We start from the raw sequence: 19,487 nt of genomic DNA on the forward strand, positions 1-19,487 counted from the left end.
GCTTTGGGGGCTAAGTGCATCATTCACTAAGGCAGGCACTGGGGACACAAAGGATGGCTGTGGGGAATTCTGAGGAAACTGGTTGGAGAGAAGTTGAAATTAAAGTATGCTCTTCATTTTTATCCCAACACTCATCACTTTGTTCTTAAATAAAGAAGCCTGGGACACAATAAGAAATGAACATATAAAGAAAAACAACTAAAAATTTAATGAAACCATATTGAACCATTACCATTGACAAAAGTCCATAGTTGACTCATTCTTTCTTATTTTCTACCTATCTTTTTTTCTGTTATTTTCCAGATCGTAATATATTTAGTTACCATGTTTCTTTATTTTAAGAATTATTTATTTATTTAACTTCATTTATTCTCATTGTTTTAATTAGCTATAGAACATGTGTGCTCACCAAAGAGAGAGAAGGTGGGGTGGGAGGAGGAAAGAATGCGAAAAGGCAAGTCACCGGGTCTGGGACTTGAACAGTGAATGGCCATATAGGAGTCCAGATCTTTAACCACCATGCCATCTGCTAACCCCTGTTCCCATGTTTCTTTAGGATCCTTAACTCTGTGGCAGGTTCTCAGACTTTGTTTCTATGAACTTGAGAGCTGTGAAGAGCGCTAGTCACGTATTTTCCAGGATGTACCTCTATTGGAAGTTTTCCTATTTGCCTCATGATTACACAGTGTTTATGGATTTTGGAAAGGAAGATGATGGGGGGAGTGTCGTTTTTATCACATCATAGTAAGGGACATGCTACTAACATGATTAATGACCATATTGGCCTTGATCACCTGTGAGACTTTTCTATTATAAAATTAAAGCTCTTTTCCCTACTGTGTACTTTGGAAGGAAATCATATACATACCTTCTAAATTTTAAGAAGTAGAAAGGTATGGTTTTATCCCTCCTCTAGATTGGGATATCTCCATAACTAGAGTTCTCAAAAAAAAATTTACTTCATTAGATAACTGTTTTATACATTGAGTTATACTACTACTTTATTTTGTTGTTTAAATTGTTCCAATGTTAGTTATTGTGAGCTCTCTCTGTTGTGTCCTGGGATCCTTTGACTATCCACCAACGTAGGTTTTTAGTTATAATTGTTTTTAATTTTTTAGCTCCTCTTTACTTTTTTATTTGTTTATTTTTTTTGAGAGGTTGTTGCTATAGGGTCCATGTACTCGCCAGAAAGACAGAGACAGAGAGACAGAAAGTGAGAAATCTCCCCCCAGGGGGAATGGCTATGCCACAATCCCTTCTCCTCCATTCTCCTCTCGGGATCTTGGGTACACATACACATGCGCCCGACGTGAGTTTAAGCTGCTGGGTCCTGGACTCAAACCACGGTCGACTACGTGGGAGTTCAGTGACATAGCCATTACGCTGACTGCTGGTCCCACTCTTCTTTACTTTCTGGCAATAGAAGAATACGAGATGATCTAATCTCATCTTGCCACAGTCTTATAATAAGCCAATTCTGTCAAGGGTTACTGATTCCTTTTACTGGAAAAAGAAACCAAGTCCCGGGCTAGCAGGTGGCATGGTGATTAAAACCCTGGACTCCCATATGACCAACTCCAGTTCAAGTCCCGGTCCTGCACTATCTTTTCTCTCTGTCTCCCTCTGGTAAGTGTATGGGCCCTATCACAAATTAAAAATAAAATAATAATAAAATTAAGTCAAGATTTCTTTATAAAAAAGAAAGAAAGAAATCCAGTCTGGGTGTTAGTTGTGTTTGTTGCTACTGGGATGTATTTCTTTTGGGGCTTTTTAGCAAATAGTACAAATAAATATGTGTGTGCATGCATGTGTCTGGGCTAGTCTGTGTGTATACACACACACACAATACACACACATATTTCTATATGTAACTATCTGTATCTATACTCATTAAAGATGAATTCTGAATTCTTATTGATGTTTCTGTGTGCTCCATGACCACATTAATCACTCTAACCTTTTCCACTTGCTTATCTGTAAAGTACTACTGTGACAATGAGGAATTAGGCTCCCATTTCTTGCCATTCATTGGAACATTCAGTTGTACCGTATGTGTATATTGATATCAGGACTGTTAATTTGTACCTTTTTGAGAAACAAACTTATCACCTAAGGTACCATGACTACTGTTCAGTGCCTTCTGCTTTCCCTGTTATAGAATGCTCTTGCTTCTTCTTTTTTTTTTTTTTTTTTTAAGAATTATTTTATTGGGACCAGCAATTAGTGTAATGGCTATGTCACTGGACTCCCACATAGTCCACCATGGTTCGAGTCCCGGACCTGGTGGCTTAAACTCATACTGGGCACGTGTGACTGTGTGCCCATGATCCTGAGAGGAGAATGGCAGAGAAAGGATTGTGGCGTGGCCATCCCCCCCGGGAGGTGATTTCTCACTTTCTGTCTCTCTGTCTTTCTGGCGCACATGTGCCCTATAGAAAAAACCCCCAAAAAAAAAAAAAAAGAATTATTTTATTTAAAGTTACTTATTTATTTATTTATTGGGGCGGTTTTCTCTATAGGGCGCGTGCACTTGCCAGACAGACATAGAGAGACAGAGAGACAGAAAGCGAGAAATCACTTCCCGGGGAGGGATGGCCACGCTGCAATCCCTTCTCCTCCATTCTCCTCTTGGGATCTTGGCCACGCATGGACACACACCCGGCGTGAGTTTTAAGCCACCAGGTCCGGGACGCGAACCACGGTCAACTATGTGGGAGTCCAGCGACATAGCCATTAAGTTAACTGCTGGTCCCAAGTTATTTATTTATTTTCATTTGACCAGAGAGGGACAGAGCAAGAGTAAGAGAGAGAGTGAGGGTAAGAAAGAGAAAGCGAACTCCCAGGTCTGGGACTCAAACCATGGTTGGCCATGTGGGAGTCCAGCACCCTTAACCACCACAGTATCTGCCAGCGCCTAAAATCATCTTGTTTCTATATTTACTTCACAACTTTTACTATCACAGAAACTATTTTAATGATTTGTTTTTTCTCAAATAGACACAAAGACATAGGCAACTAGAAATATACATTTTTATGTTTTGGTTACTAGACATCAGAAAATCAAAATACATTGAAATGGATTGATTCAAGCTTCATGAACCCAATGAGTCAGAAATTGGTATTTACTTCCCAATTTAAGAATGAACAAATCTGCCCTGTACTGTGCATTAATTTTCAGTTTGAAAGTATATGAAACATTTTGACATTTGGGTGCTTAGAACTCTTGTCAGTCATTCTCTCTAGTTTTTGCCCCTTTAGTATTTCTGTGCAGCTGAAATCATCAGGAAGCCTCGTCAAATATTCTAGACAAAGTTAACATAAATTAAAGTGATATATGTATGTATTCATAGATAAGATAAAACATTTTAGTTTTTTTTTTAATGAGTGAGAAAGAAAAGTATAGAGAAGTAAGTATTTTTGACAAGGTTTTTTCATTCAGTGGTCCCTGCACCCCAGCCTCCCAGTCAAACAGGTGCATTTCATATGATAAAATGTTTTTGAAGTATTGCTAGAAAAATACTCTTTCATCAGTGTAGAAGTCAGCAAAACTGGAACATCGGAAAGGACTCATTATTAATCTAATTTGATGCAAATTAAAGTACAAAGTATAAATGAATGTGTATATAAATATACACACACATGCTTGAACTCAGAGAAAGAAATTTTTGCAGATATTTTAAGCTCTCCTCAAAATTAGAGTTTTACTTTCAGAATAATTCTATTGGGAACATGTTGAAAGAACTAATTAATAAATATGTAATTAATTTTGACCCCAAACCTCCTTAGGAGGCAATGTGGTACTTGGATGTTGCTATTCAGAGAACACACAAAAAGTGTGTTCAGACAACTAAATTTTGCTGTAATAAGCTTTCCAGTATTGAAGAAAAGCAGCCCCAGGTAAAAATCTTAGCGGTGGTATAGTGGCCGCAGTAATAAATGCATAGTAGGTCTTCTCTTCTGAGCCCCTCTTTTGGCTCTCTTTGGGAGAAGACTCAGGTCCTTCTCCCCACTCATTTCTGCCTACATAACATTAGTCAAATGGGAAACAGATATTCCAAAAAGAGAGAGACTACTTTAAATAATGGGGACATGGTCACTCCAGGATTACACAGGATTCAGAAGAAGTTTACTATATGAAAGTTATTACTAAGAGGAGACAGCTTCCTTTTGTCTTCTTACATTCGTCGGAGGTCTACTATTCACATTATCTCCTGATTGGGAAATGTATTAAAATTTATATCCATGGACATTTTCAACAATGGAAGTATAAAGTTGATTTTTAAAAGTATCACATTGATTTGTTATTTTTGAACCCCCTTTAAAATGAATCTTTGGTAAAGCTATTTTTGATCATTATTATTAAATTCATTTTAGGTTTACTCACAGTAAAACCCTCCTCATAGTTTTATGACCACGTTTTTTGCACAAGATAGGCATTTCTTTCTTAGATAGTGCTTTGAGAATGTATTATAAAAGGTAGGCTAAGTTATGCGGTATTAACAAACAAATCCTTAATCTTAGCAGTTAATTAGAATACGAACTTATTACTCACCAGCACTATGTGTCTTGTGGGAGTTTTCAAGTGGGGACAAATCACTGTAGTTATTTGGGAACCAGGTCAATAGAAGCATCATCTTGACATTTGACTTTATTATGATCACAGCAGAGGGAGGGGAAAGTGGCTAGTTGTACCCTGGTTCCATTAAGAAGTTATACAGGGACCAGCAGATGGTGTAATGGTTACATAGCTGGATTCCCACAAAGTTGACCAGGGTTCAAATCCTGCATCTGGTGACCTAAAACTCACTCTGGGCACTTGTGTGTGCATGCCCCAAATTCTGAGAGAAGGCTGGAGGAGAAGGGATTATGGCATAATCACTCCTATGGGGGCGAGGTGAGTTCTCACTTTCTGTGTCTCTGTCTCTCCAGGGAGTGCATATGTTCAATAGCAAAAATCTCTCTTAAAATACAAGTTATACATAGGGGTCAGCAAGTGTAATGGTGGTTAAAGGCATTACATTCCTACATGGTAAATCGCAGTTCAAGTCCTGGATCTGGAGACTTGCTTTCTCAATTTCCTTTTCTCTTTCCTTCTCTCTCTGGTCAAATTCAAAAAAACTAATAATAATAAAATAAATAATTACCAAAAAAAAAGTTTTACATATACTAAATACCATTACATTGTATGAGCTCAAAGAGGCAGACAAGTGTATTCCTACCATGTTCCCAGAAGAAACACCAGAAAATATGTGGTAAATACTATTAAAACACTGTAGATTGTTACCAGATTTCTCACAAGAGCCACTATCTTTCTTGGAAGAAAGATAATGGTTGGGACCAATAGAAAAACCTTTGGGACCAGCAGTTGGCATAATGGGTATGTTGCTGGACTCCCATGTAGTCAACCGCAGTTCAAATCCTGGACCCGGCGGCTTAAACTCACACTGGGCACGTGTGCGTGCATGCCCAAGATCCCAAGAGGAGAATGGAGGAGAAGGGATCGTGGCATGGCCATCCCCCCTGGGGGGATGATTTCTCGCTTTCTGTCTCTCTGTCTCTCTCTGCCTTTCTGGCGAGCGCACGTGCCCTATAGCAAAAAACTCTCCAAAAAAAAAAAATAAACCTTTGTCTTTTTTTTTAATTAAATGTTGCTAAAATTTCAGCACTCCAAAGTTTATGTTTTCCCTTAGAGAAAAGTTTTAAAGTTATATACTCAAAAAAAAAACAAACAAAAAAGAGAAGTCTTGGGGAAAACAGATGCTGTAGTTGTTACATTACTGGACTCCCGCATTGTCGACTGCAGTTTGATTCCTGGACCCAGTGGCTTGAAACTCACACCAATTATGTGTATGTGTGTACTTAGAATCCTGGGAAGAGAATGGAGGAGAAGGGATTGAGGTGTGGTTATCCTCCCTGGGGAGTGTTTTTTTTTTTTTTTTTCACTTTTTCTCTCACAGACTCTGTCTCTCTCCAGCGAGCTCACACACCCTATAGCAAAAATCTCTCAAAAATAAATAAATAAATAAATAAATAAATAAATAAATAAATAAAATAGCAGAATTTGATTTGCCCCTTAATGAAAAAATCTAATAGATAAGCTCATCTATCATTAATTGAAAGCATGCTCTGAGATATTCCACAAGCTTCATATGTATCAATTAGCAAGGAGATTTACTGTATTTACACTCATTTCACAAACATTCTGCAATTCTAAATCTCACATCCTTTCTACTTGAAATCTTCACTTTCTCTACCTCCATGTCACATTTGACAGCATGAGTGATTCCTGTAGCCACACTGGTTTTCAGCAAAACCGGTGAATTAATTTATGTTGATTATAGAGCAGAGGAAGTTCTATAATCTCTGAAGAGGTCATGCATTGTTGTAGTAGTGCTTTGTGTTATACTTCTTGAACTCTGTCCTCTCCCCTGCCACTGACTGATAGTGTGACTTTGGACAAGTTGTTATATACTTTTGGATGCCTCAGTACCAGTTTCTGTGAAATGAGTGTTAATTGGATAAGACTCCTGAAAGTTAACACAAACGACGTTTGTGGATTAACTCACAGCGTGCCTTCAATTAACGTTGATGTGCTTGCCTTTAGGTTTTTTAATATTTAATATTTTTATTACACTCAACTTGGAAATTGCTATATTTTTAAGTTTTTTGTTATGTTTATTTCATTGCTTATCTACCAATATAATGAACATTTCCATATTAATTTATACAATGCAAAATAGGTAGATTTTATAGTTCTATTGTAAATTACAAAGAAGATAATTTCATGAGTTTAGAACGTGTACCAGTTTTGCCATTTTAAAGGGTCATGCATCTTTAAAAATGGAAAGCAATATATTGTCTTATCACTGAATTAAGTGACTATAAATAAGAAAACTATAAGGGACTTCAAAAAGTTTATGGGTAAGTGAAATTAAAGTGCAAGAATTTTTTCTGTGCAAAAACAATAGAAATTTATGCTTTTTAAAAAAAACATTTGCTAAAGGATGTGTGTGTTCGTTGGAGAGAGATAGAGAGAAAGTGAGAAAGAACCCTATAGAGCATAGTCATAATGGAATCCCTTCTCCTCCATCTTATTTGGGGATTTGGGGCATGCAAGCATAAGTGCATGTTTTTCAAGCTACCGAGTCCAAGACTTGAACCACACAGTTGGACATGTTGAATCCAGTTACCTTGACCACCATGTCCCCAGCCTACCCTGCAGCTTTTTTATATGTATTTTTCATAAACTTTTTAAAGACCTCGTATATGGAGAAATGTATAATTTAATAAATATATACTTTGTGAAAAATACTTCTAAAGAAAAGTTTTCCAGAGGGCATATATACTTGCCAGAGACAGGCAGACAAATATAGAGTGAGACAGCAATAAAATACCCCCTGCCTGCTGTGGAACATGGTCACATCACAATCCTCCTCCTCTATTTCTTCATCTTGTAAGGATTTGGGGCATGCATGTATATGCACCACATGTATTCTTCAAATCACCAGGTCTGAGACTCAAATCACACCATTAACCATGTAAGGTCTAGCCACAGCAATCATCAGGCCACAAGCTGGCCCAAGAAATAGTTTTAGCATAAAAGAGAAATCCCCTTATTTCATTTCTTAAATAACTGTAAGGAAATCAAATTTTGCGCATATTATATTTTAGTTCAAAATGATCATAAATATAATATATATTATAGGTACACTACAGAAGAAAATATCTCACATTTTGTGATTTTTTAAAATTACGTTTTATAAAACTAAAGATTATGTCATCAGAGTTTGACTCTCTCTCTCTATATATATATTGCAAATCTTCAAAAAGTATTGCTTGTATTTCCCCAAAATTAAAATTATATTCAGTATTAAAAACTAAATACAAATATTTGTTCACCTATAGATGATGACCGAGGCATAAATTGTCCATAGAAATAGAAACCACTAAAGTTATTTATATATAAATGAATATGCATTTTATTGCATCACATTCAACACAAAATAGAACTTTTCTACTTTCATTTGTGATCGTTTGTTTTTTGAGCTACAAATAGCTAATCTAAATTTTCTGAGTTAAAAAGATTTCATGCTTTAATCGTTTCTTAATTTAAAAATGGAAATAAAAAGGCTATTCATTAAAGTATAGACTTAAATGCATTAAATTGGAACATTGCTAAGAATGGTTCATATGTAGATATTTTTATATTAAAAGTAATTACATTCAAAAATGGGAAAAACATCTGTTGAATGACTAAATTTTTAAGTGAAAGAGATGCTGTTGTCTGGAAGATAATTTTAACACTGATGGAAGTAGTTAATTTCCATAGTAAATGACAATACATTATATTCTCTCACAGATATTCACACTGTGGGACCACCAGAAAATTTCAACAAGCTCATGAAATAATGAAATGAAAGTACAAGTTTACTCTGGTGCCATCTTTGAATTTAATGTTTTTCGTATTCCTCTCTTTTTGTGAATTTTTTGAAGATCTTCTTGTATTGCACACAAACTTATATCACAGATTGGTATCTATCACTTATAGTCATCATTATTTATATACGATGCTGAATTCAAAAAGGGTACTGAATTACATTAAGTAATACCAGTTATATAGATTTAGGGAAAAAAAATAAATGCATATATTAAAGAGTAATGATATATTAAAAAGTATCAACAAGAGAATTCTTTCCACAATATGTCACTTTTTTAAAAAGTCTTTGCCAAAGTGCATGTGTGCTCACTGGAGAGACAGAGAGGCAGTGAGAGGGAAAGTAAAAAATTTCCACCCAGTGCCTTATTCCCTTTTCTTCTATACTCCTACTGGGATTTGGGGCATGTAGGCATACATGCCCAGAGTGAGTTTCAAGCCGCTGAGTCTAGAACTGTAACCATGTTCAGCCATGTGAGAGTCAAGTGGTTTAACTATCATGCCACCTGCTGGCCTCAGATATGTTGTTTTTTTATCAGTTGTAATTTTTACTTTTATTCTGAAAAATTATACAATAATTTGATATTTTGGTCTTTAAAAATGTGTAAATGCAGAAAGAAAAAAGAGAATCAATGAGATTACAGCTTCATTATCAGTAGAAAGGAAAATTATCAGTCTGCAAAGGGAATGTAAACATGTATTTTAACAACTACTTGCTTTCTTTTTCATGAAAATCTAGTTCAGAGGAGTAAGCTCAGTTCCTTATCTCATTTAATAATTTGAAATTATAATGACTTATTAAAGATGTGTGTGTACACATGCATATATATAGTGGTATTATGGAAATACCAATTTTTTTTTTGCTTTATTGTGGAAATAATAAAATGTTTAAGTAGTTCAGTCTAAATGTTCACTTTATTTATAGTTTACATTAACATTGCTTCTTATTGATACACTGCTGTATTTTCAGTGCTTTATAAAATCTTTCCTGTAGGTTTGAAAGTAAATCCTGCGATTTATATCCTAGAATTTAAGATCATTTACTTGAAGTTTAAATGTGGGCTTGCATTTATAAAAATGAAATGCAAAAACAAAAAGTTTGATTTCTTTCTATTTCTAGAGACTGTGGCAGAAGATAACATTGTACTTATAATAGTAGTTGTGAAAATTATTAGCATACATATGCCAACTGGTTTTGTTGTTTTGACTTTTATTCCATGTTTCTTTAAAAAAAGAAGTTCAGGGACCAGCAGTTAGTGTAATGACTATGTCGCTGGACTACCATGTAGTCGACTGAGGTTTGAGTCCCAGACCCAGTGGCTTTAACTCACGCCAGGTTCATGTGAGTGCGTGCCCAAGATCCCAAGAGGAGAATGGAGGAGAAGGGATTGCGGCGTGGCCATCCCCCCTGGGGGGTGATTTCTCGTTTTCTGTCTATCTCTCTGTCTTTCTGGCGAGCGTACACGCCTTATAGCAAAAACTTCTCAAAAATAAAAAAGAAGAAAGAAGTTCACGACCTACAATTGTTGAGATAAGGTTTTTGCAGACACACTCTGGGAGTAGTAATGTATCTGTATTAAACCAAATATTACATAAAATAGATAATTTATTGGTGCAAAATGAGTGAATTTTGCTAATGTTTTTCTTAATTAATTTAATCATTATTTTTGTCCTTGATCACTCAAAGACATTCATGATGGCTTCCTCAAATTAGGAACAATTAAAATCAAAATGCTTCTGTGCATTCACAGGTGAAAAATTGTTTTGTAGCATGATGTGATATTTAAGTTAGTGTGTAATTTTTTATCCTTTAGCAGCACTATCCAATGAAAGTGGATATTCTGCAATAACAAAAACTCATGTCTGTTGAGCACTTAAAATATATCTAGTGCTACTGAAGAACTGTTTAAATTTTTTGACTTTAATCAAGTTAAAATTTATATTTAAATAACTGCATGTAACCAGTGTCTATCATACTGTATAGCATAGCTTTAGATTTTTCCTATGATCTAGCTTTCATTCATTTTATTCAAATGTAAAAATAATGTCTTAATATTTGATCTTATGAAAATAAATATGGTCAATACCTTGCTTTAGAGAAACTTTATTTTTATATAACTTAATTTCCCCTATAGAAATGATAGAGTTATTTAAGATTGTGAGAATTCTGAGATGTTTTCGTCTTTCACCTTCTTATCTCTAGTCTTCTGTAACAATCAGTCACAGTGTTAGTAAGTTGCTCTGTTAAAGTCATTAAATTAGGTGTTTCTGTCCAGACCAGTTACTGTAATTTGGCCCACCTCCATAGGTCTGCATAGAGATCTCTGGTTCTTGTTGAGTAGTTGGAATGATTTAGTTCTGAAGGTATTGAAGTCTCAAAAAGTAGCTTTTAAGAATATAGAATAATCTGTCTCAGGGTCAAGTAAAAAGGCAGGTTCAAGCTTTTTTCTGACATGTAAGCAATTTAATATAGGAGCAATTATAAACATGACTAATGGGGTATCTGTATTTGAACGTACTAAAGAAGAAAATACATCATATGGGAAGGTGTAATAACATGCAGATCATTGCACAGGAAATCTCAGTATAGTTTTGAGTTAAAATGTAGTTATAGATAAAGTGAAAAAAAAATGTGCAACTAAAGAATTGGTTTCGTGTATATAGGAAAATAAATAAATCATATTGATTCTAGAATGCTAAAGAGAAATGGCTCTGAGACTTGAGAGTAAGACCTAACACAATGTTGAAGTGGGTGGTCATAACTGGAAGAGAAATAAAAGATTGAGAAATCAAATTTATCTAAGTTACACTTCCTGCAAAGGTGGAATAATAACTTCTAGAGCAGCATTTCAGGAAAAGATTGAGGGTAAAACATACTTTCTTCTTCAAGTGACTGTAAGACACACAAGGAAGGGAATAAAGTAATGTAATCACTCTTTACTGTGAATAACTTTTTGTCTAAGTTTTATTAAATACTTTTTTATGTAAAAAGTAGTGTATATACAAATAGGAGTAAATTAAAGGAGAAAAATAAAATCATGAGGTTGAGTAGTCATGTTTTTTTCCTATTATTTTTATTTTAATTTATTTTATTATTATTATTATTATTTATACATTCTATCACTAGACATCATTTAGATTGTAAAGAGATTTGACCCAGCATAATATACATCTCAGTCCAGTTGAGAATACTATACGCATCCTCATCAACAGATAATAAACAATATCTGTGTCCCACAAGCCTCTTACCTCTCCATTTTTTCCCCAAAATTTCCTTTCCTGAACTCTTCCCCTCCCACACTCTTCTTCCACTCTGTCTCTAGCATCCACAACAATTTTTAATGCCTTTATGTCCTCTAGTCTTTTAGTCTCTACCATAGAGTAGGTATGGCTTTTGAAAGAAATCCAGAAAGAAAGGCTTCAACATCTGAAAGAAGTAATATTTCTGAGTACATTTATGATGACTAACTTTTAAAATAAGATTAATTGTAAAAATTATTTAAAAAATAAAAACTACATAATTATCTTTGTATTTACATTAATAGCAAGGTGCTAAATTCTATAATAGCCAGTTAAAATGGAACTGAGTAAGAAAGTAAAAAATGAGTGACAATAATTTAAACATGTGTGAACCAAGAACTCAGACTCTAGAAAAGGAGAATTTAAATTTGAAATACTATCGATTAAGTAGGAATATTGGGACTGGCAGGTGGTGTAGTGACTAAGGACACTGGACTCCCATGTGGCCAAATGTGGTTCAAGTCCTGGACCTGGTGGTTGGTTTCTCACTTTCTCTCTCTCTCTCCTACATACAACCTGTCTCTTTGTGGTCAAGTTAAAAAAATGAATACATAAAAAATTAAAGTTAAATAAAATATTTTTTAAAAAGAAATATTTAGTAATATACTGAAAAAGGACAAAGAAACGTTGATACTGTATCACCAGTAGGCCAATTATAATTCTCGTTATTAGCAGATATATGAAATTAGTAAACAGTCATTTCTGAAAATCAAGGTACTCCAAATTACTTCTATGTGAAGACTTGAAAAAGTTCTTAAAAATAAAATTAAAAAAACAGTTTATTTTGGCACACACAAAATAATTGAAATTCACTCAACAGACTTTTTTGTAATATACATTTTCCATGAAGACTTCTTCTGTTGTGTTGTTGGAAAAGTCCAGGCATAATGTCTATACAAAAATGTGTCATGATTTTTCTGATGATCCAACATAGGTGTATAAAGTGGACAAAGAGTACAGAAAATTTAAAAATTAAATTTTATTTAAAATTACAGCTTCTAAAGATTTCTAGTTTTATTAGAATTTAAAGTTATACAGAGTTGACTTTGAGAAAAATGAGCAAGTGGTTGCCTATACTTAGCAATAAGATTTTCAACGGGAAGGTAAAATAGGGGTTTTAATAAAGGCTGCATTCCTTAACCAAGAGATTCTAAAACTCTGGTCCATGAATAACTTCAGGAAATATACAAATTACATGGGAGGTGGATACAGAAATGTTACATATATATTTTTCTGGGACAAAATTTTATAAAAAATCTTGGAGGAATTTTGGAGTGAAAATTTAAGAACCACATTTCTAAGTTACGCCTTGGGTTAACTACTTAACCTGTCAGGATGGTAAAGAGGAATATGAAATCTTTACATTTGTCTAATCAGATTGTTATGCGAACTACTTTTATAATAATTTTAAATGATTATGCAGTTTTCCAGTGGCTCATAGAAATACCTTTTTCTGGAATAGGTGATGGTCTTACATTTAGCAGGTGGGAGATGCAGGATCTTTGAAATAGAAAAGGAATTGGAAAAAAAAAAAGTCTATACATTGTTTTTTATATTTTCATCAAACCATTATTTTTCAGTTTTCTTTAACAGTTTTTGGGTCATATCTCATTCATAAGTTGCTGTTTCTTTTGAAAAGCAATGACAATAACTTGGTCACATCAAAAAATAAATAGCTAATTCAAAGTTTACATAACTCTTTGGTATGAAATAAATAAGTCAGATTTTGTATTTCTGACTGCATATAGGCTATTTCCTCTCACATATTGAATAATAAGAACAAATTTTAAAAAATTCATCATATTTTATAGTATTGACTTTCAATCCTGTCTTCTTTATTACAGTCAGTTCCACATCCTTCTCCTCATCATTTATCTTCTTTATCTTATTGACCTTTACCTTTTAATTCACCAAGATATTTCCAGAACCATTTCTCATATTTATATCTGCTTCCTTTAGTAGCTATGTTTAAATATATCACCTTTGCCTTCACACTTTTCCTGTGTCAGTCAAGTGTAGGTATCAGTACACACTAATTTTCTAAATCAATATTTTCATCTAATTGTAGTGTTCATTAAAACTAGTTGATAAATTCCAAGTGCCACTAGAAAGTAATAGAATAGCTTTGTTTTCATTAGAAAAAATACTCTATGATCTGGAGGTACATGGTGGAAAAGTCCTAACCCAGTGCTCTTGAAGGATGAATTCACATGGAAAGATTCCTAGTCCATAATCTGGGGCTTCTGTAGATATGTCCCAGCATGTAAACCCACCCGTGATCTAGGAAGGCTAGGAGATTATGGCATAAAAACTCTGTGGGACTGCTTCTTTCTTTGTCTGTCTCTATGTCTTCTTCACTCTCTCCCTATCTCTCTCAGAGAAATAAATAAATAAATAAATAAACATAAAAATTATTCGGTAATCTGAATTTAATTTAGCAATTATTCCACACATCAAAAATCTTAGCCACAATTGTGCCATGTTCTTCAACTGAAATGTTTTCAAACTCCTGTAAGTTCCCATTTTCTACTCTCCCTTTGAAAGTCTATGCCAGGAAAGGGCGGACTAGAAGACTGTATCCGGCATGAGAGCTGGGATCTAGTGATTTCAGGGATAAGAGCAATGAAGATGTTCTACTGAGAATTTACCATGCCTTCATGTACTGAGTATCTAGACAGGTCAAAGTGAAAAGTTGTCAAATCTGAATACTATTTGGGTCCTCATTTTCCTCAACTCCCATTGAATCTGCAACACAAACAGAGAAGAACACAACGGCAAAGAATTTGCAGGCCACATCTTCCTGTGCACCTCTAATCACTCAGATTGACCTTCTAGAAATTAGGAAGAAATGAATAACCCTTCAGATGACTAGCAATCCCCACAGGGGCACAAGAAATATGCAAAACCAAGAAAATACCTCTTCCCCAATGTAAAAGAATAACTCCCCTTCAACCACAGACAGTACAATGGAACTCATGGAAATGTCGAATAAAGAATTTAGAGTAGTCACAGAGACAAAGTTAACAGAGATGAAAGAGAAGAGAGACAATGAACACCAGAAGAAAAAAGCTGATGAGTTTCAGGAGGTGAGGAAGTTCTTGCGAGAGCTGAAAGAGGAAATATACACCATAAGAAAAGAATCAAGTGGAACTCTTGAAGAGGAAGGCTACAACAGGAAGTCAAAACCTCCTTTGAAAATATTAGAAGCAGACTAGATCAACAGAAATTCCAATCTCAGACAAAATCGCTGGACTAGTAAAATCCACCACGAAGACTGAGAAAATAGCCCTCCCAAAATTAGAATAATATATGAGAAATACTAGATGCCATTAAATGTCCAATCATCTGGATAATCGGTATCCCAGAATTGGTATGCCTTATTAGTCCAGAGACTAATAAGGACATTGACAATCTATTTGATGAAATTCTGGAAGAAAACTTCCCAAACCTAGAGAGGCATTCAAAGATCCAGACCCCAAAAAAACAAAGAACCTCAAATAGGATCAATCCAAGAAGATCTTCTCCAAGACACATTATAGCCAGAATGACCAAAACCACATGGACAAAGACAAGATACTCAGACTGTCAAAGGAGAAATGTCAAGTTACCTACAAAGGATACACCATCAGGCTAACAGCAGACCTCTCATAGGAAACAATGCAAGCAAGAGAAGAATGGAAAAATTTATTTAAAGTGTGGAGTAAAAAACAATTTCAACCAAGAGTACTATATCTGCCAAGATTATCTTTCATATGGGAAGAGAAGACAAGAGCATTCTCAGATAAACAAAACCTGAAAGAATTTACCAACACCAGAGCAGCTCTCCAAGAAGTTCTGAAGGGAATACTATCCCAGGAAAACTAAAGTCAGACACATAGAAATAAGAGACCTAAAACAAATAAGAAAATGGCCAGCTTAATGGAAGGAATAAGTCCCGAGTTGAACATCATTTTCCAGAATTTAAACAGAAAGATCAAGTACATGAGTTTGAACTGGTGAAATAGAATCTTATGACTCTTGACTAGAACATTACTGATCTTCTATGCTTTGTTTTCTGGTGTTAAAGAGTTTTGTCTTAGTTAGGTCCATGTGCCTACTAGTCAAACAGAATCCTAACCTGTTTCCTAGCTTTAAGTAGTAAGCAAAGTCCTCTTAACATTTTTTAATCTTGATTTATTAAAGCTAAATGGCCTTTGCTGGAATTAAAAATGTATTTAAAAAGTACCTATTTGGGACCATGGTAAGCTATATACCTCAGATTGGGGCCATTTTATAGTATATTCAGCCTACTCACAGAGTTTCATGCCTAAAGTCAACTTTTTTCACAGATATTTACATATCCACTGAGCTTACTATTGAAAGTATTTACATTAATTTAGATATTTTGTGAATTAATACGATGTGGGAAAGAATAAAGGAATGGAAAGCAACTGCAGATACCAGAGACAGGGTGGGAAGACTATGGGAAATGGCAGAGGGCGAGAAATAGGGGGAATATACACATACATATCTATATATCTATATATCTATATGTATTTATTTATATATATGAAACAAAACATAAAAAAAATTTGTTGATGATAACATGTATGATTAAACTGCTTTGCAGTCTATTCTGGTCAGAAAATCTCATTTTGTATCCTGTGGTGATGTTCAGTGAAAGTATGTTAAAAAAAAGAAGTCTATGCCAAGTAGAAATGAGTAACTTAACATAATATAGCAAGCAGACCAGCAGATGGCATAAAGGTTAACACTGCAGGATCTCAGTTCAAGTTCTGAACCCAGCAGCTTAAAACCACATGCATGCTCAAGATCCTGAGAGACTGGAGAAGGGATTGTGGTGTAGCTATCCCTGCTAGGGAGTGATTTCTCACTTTCTGTCTCTCTGTCTCTCTAGTAAGTGCATATGCCTTATAACATAAATATCTAAAAAAAGAAAAAAAAAAACACCATAATACAGCAGTCATTAAAGCAAATATCTTCCAATTCATACGGGAAATGGGGCCTGGTATAAGAGAATTAAGTGACTTTGCTCTCAACGAACATGAAAGAACAGAACTCTTCCCCCAATCAACCAAAACTGTTACAATTTCATAATAACAAACCACACTAATCCAAAGTAAAGCAGAAATACTACTTTGTCTCAACAAAACTCATTAGAAATGAATTTGGCTTCAGTATAAAGATCCTACTTCATAGTATTGTTACCTGGACTGGTGAGAAATGTACACTTGTTGGAAGATTCACTTTGCAAGCTAAGTAACATGTGATTGAATGCATAAAAGAAATTGAAATAAAATATTAACGAAAAAAAAAGATTCACTTCAGAGAATTTTACTTTTAAAGATGTGCTTTTACAGCATGTCTTAACTTGTTTTCAAATCACAGTAATTTTCATGTGGTGCCTGTCATTGGCATGTTTTGTCCTGAAGAATGGAAAAACGTACACAATGTATAAAATAATGTGTAACTTCTACTGTGTCTCTTACTTAGTAACTTCAGTGTAGAATGCAAAACAAATTATATGTAAATAAAGAACTATACCGAAATTTTACAAAGATTGTGTTTTAAAGATAATTAATTTGATAATTCTTAGAAGTATGTGCAGATGCTAGTGCTTTGTCCATTTTCCTCCTACACATAGATGTGTATATACATGAGGGATTTTGAAAAAATTCATGAAAAATGTGTCTTATGAAAAACAATGTATAGATTTCAAATTATTTTCACAAAATACACTCATATTTGAAGCTCATTCTTTTTAAATTTGTACACATTTATTGCCTTTGAGTAAAAGATTTTCTCATTTTCATATATGTTTTGGATTGTTGCATAGTCTATATTTTCTTTCCACTCTATGTTACATATATTAAATAACAAAGATATACATTTTCTTAGCAAGCTCTGCAAGGTTTTTAATACTTTCTTTGTGTTAATTGTTGATATGCTGACTTCATTATTTCCTGAGAAACTAGAAGCCTCTTCTCCGTGTCTTGCAAAGTAGAGTGATCCATACATTTTCCATCAAAGGATGAACTGGCCCTGATGATTCGTTTCCAGTATCTGGATAGCATAAATTGCAAGTACTGAGTTCTCATGCTGACTCTATTATTTACTAAATAGCATTTGACTTGGGACCAATAACTGCAAACTTATACCAAATAATTTCCTATCTGTATATTAGACAATATTAGGACAATTCCACTTCTAGGTTAAACAAATGCACAGTATAAAAATACTAGCTATTTCCTTCAATAAATACTTGCTTCTGAAAAATATCTGGGAACCTACTGACATAGCTTGCTTGGTAAGAAATTGAAAAGTGTGACATTTGACTTTCCAAAGAAAATGATAAAAAGTACCTCCTGTCCAGTCCTCTCTAAGTTTCAAAGAACCAATGTAGCAGGAATAAAAATTAAAATACAAGTAAATTAAGGCATAAATTGAAGAATAACTTTTAACCAGATTATAAATCTCAATAATTTTTCCAAGTATGCTAGTATATTTCCAGTAGCTCTTTTTATGCCATTTTATTTTGAGAGATTAGGGAGAAAAGCAGATGTCAATTTATGTATTTCTTAAAATTCTATCACTGTAATTTGCTTTTTATCCTGAAAGATAGGGAATCCAAAGTCAAAACAGGTATATTTTTGGTACAGATTTTATTATTAAATGTGGAAAAACTAGATATGATTAATTCTAGATAATGACACCTGTATAAAAAAACCTCTTGTTTTTAATATTTCTTTAAGATAGAATATTTAGGCAATATTAAGATTCTTTCCTTCTACAAAGCATTTTTTTGTGTGTTTGTTTTTGTTTTCTGCAAGTTTATTTATTGATTTCCCCCATGAGAGACAGAGAGGGAGAGAGACAAGCACTCCCAGCAGGTCCTTCGTACTGTCTTCCACCTGTAGCCTCAACCAGCCCTGATAACAGGCGGTGTGTACAACAGGCATGCTCTGGAAAATGGCAGGATGCAAACCCAAGACCTTCTTAGGTGGCCCAGCGCACTACCATGGCGCCACCTTCTGGCTCCTGGTTGTAGGTTTTTAATAAATCGGAAGCATGGACAAAGCAACTGAAAGATCAAGTTTTGGCCTGCTACTCCATAATGTGCGTGTCAAAGGGCTTTCTAAAAGCACCAAGCCCTTGCTGAGGATGAAACAGCTTTCATGATCATTGTGCTTGTTTATATATTATATTGAGATATCATTCCATACAATCACATACCATCTTTTTTGCTTTTAAGAATTATTTATTGTTCTTTCTAAAATTTTGCTGCAGGGCACATGTGCTTACCAGAGAGAGACAGAGAGAGAGTGAGAGAAAATGAGAAAGCAAGTTCCCAGGTCCAGAACTTTGACTGCAACTGGTCATGTGGAATTCCAGTGCCTTAACCACCACACCACCTGTTGCCCCGGCATAATTCTTAAAAACAAAAGCAATTGGGGCCCGCAGATGGCCTAATGGTTAAAGTGCTAGATTCCCACATGGCCAATTGCAGTACAAGTCCCAGACAGTTTGAAACTCACACCAGGCATGTGTGCATGTGTGCTCAAAATCTCAACTAGAGAATAGATTATGGAGTGGCCATGCTCCTGGGGTGATTTCTTACTTTCTCTCTCTCTCTCTCTCTCTCTCTCTCTCTGTCTCTCAGATGAATGCATGAGCCCTGCAGCAAAACAATCTTTAAAAAAAATGAAAACAAAACCAAAAGCAATTGAAAATGGAAGGCATGCCATTAGTA

The sequence above is a fragment of the Tupaia chinensis genome, unplaced genomic scaffold (assembly GCF_000334495.1).
Source record: "Tupaia chinensis unplaced genomic scaffold, TupChi_1.0 Scaffold149241_1, whole genome shotgun sequence".
Classification (NCBI taxonomy): Eukaryota; Metazoa; Chordata; class Mammalia; order Scandentia; family Tupaiidae; genus Tupaia; species Tupaia belangeri.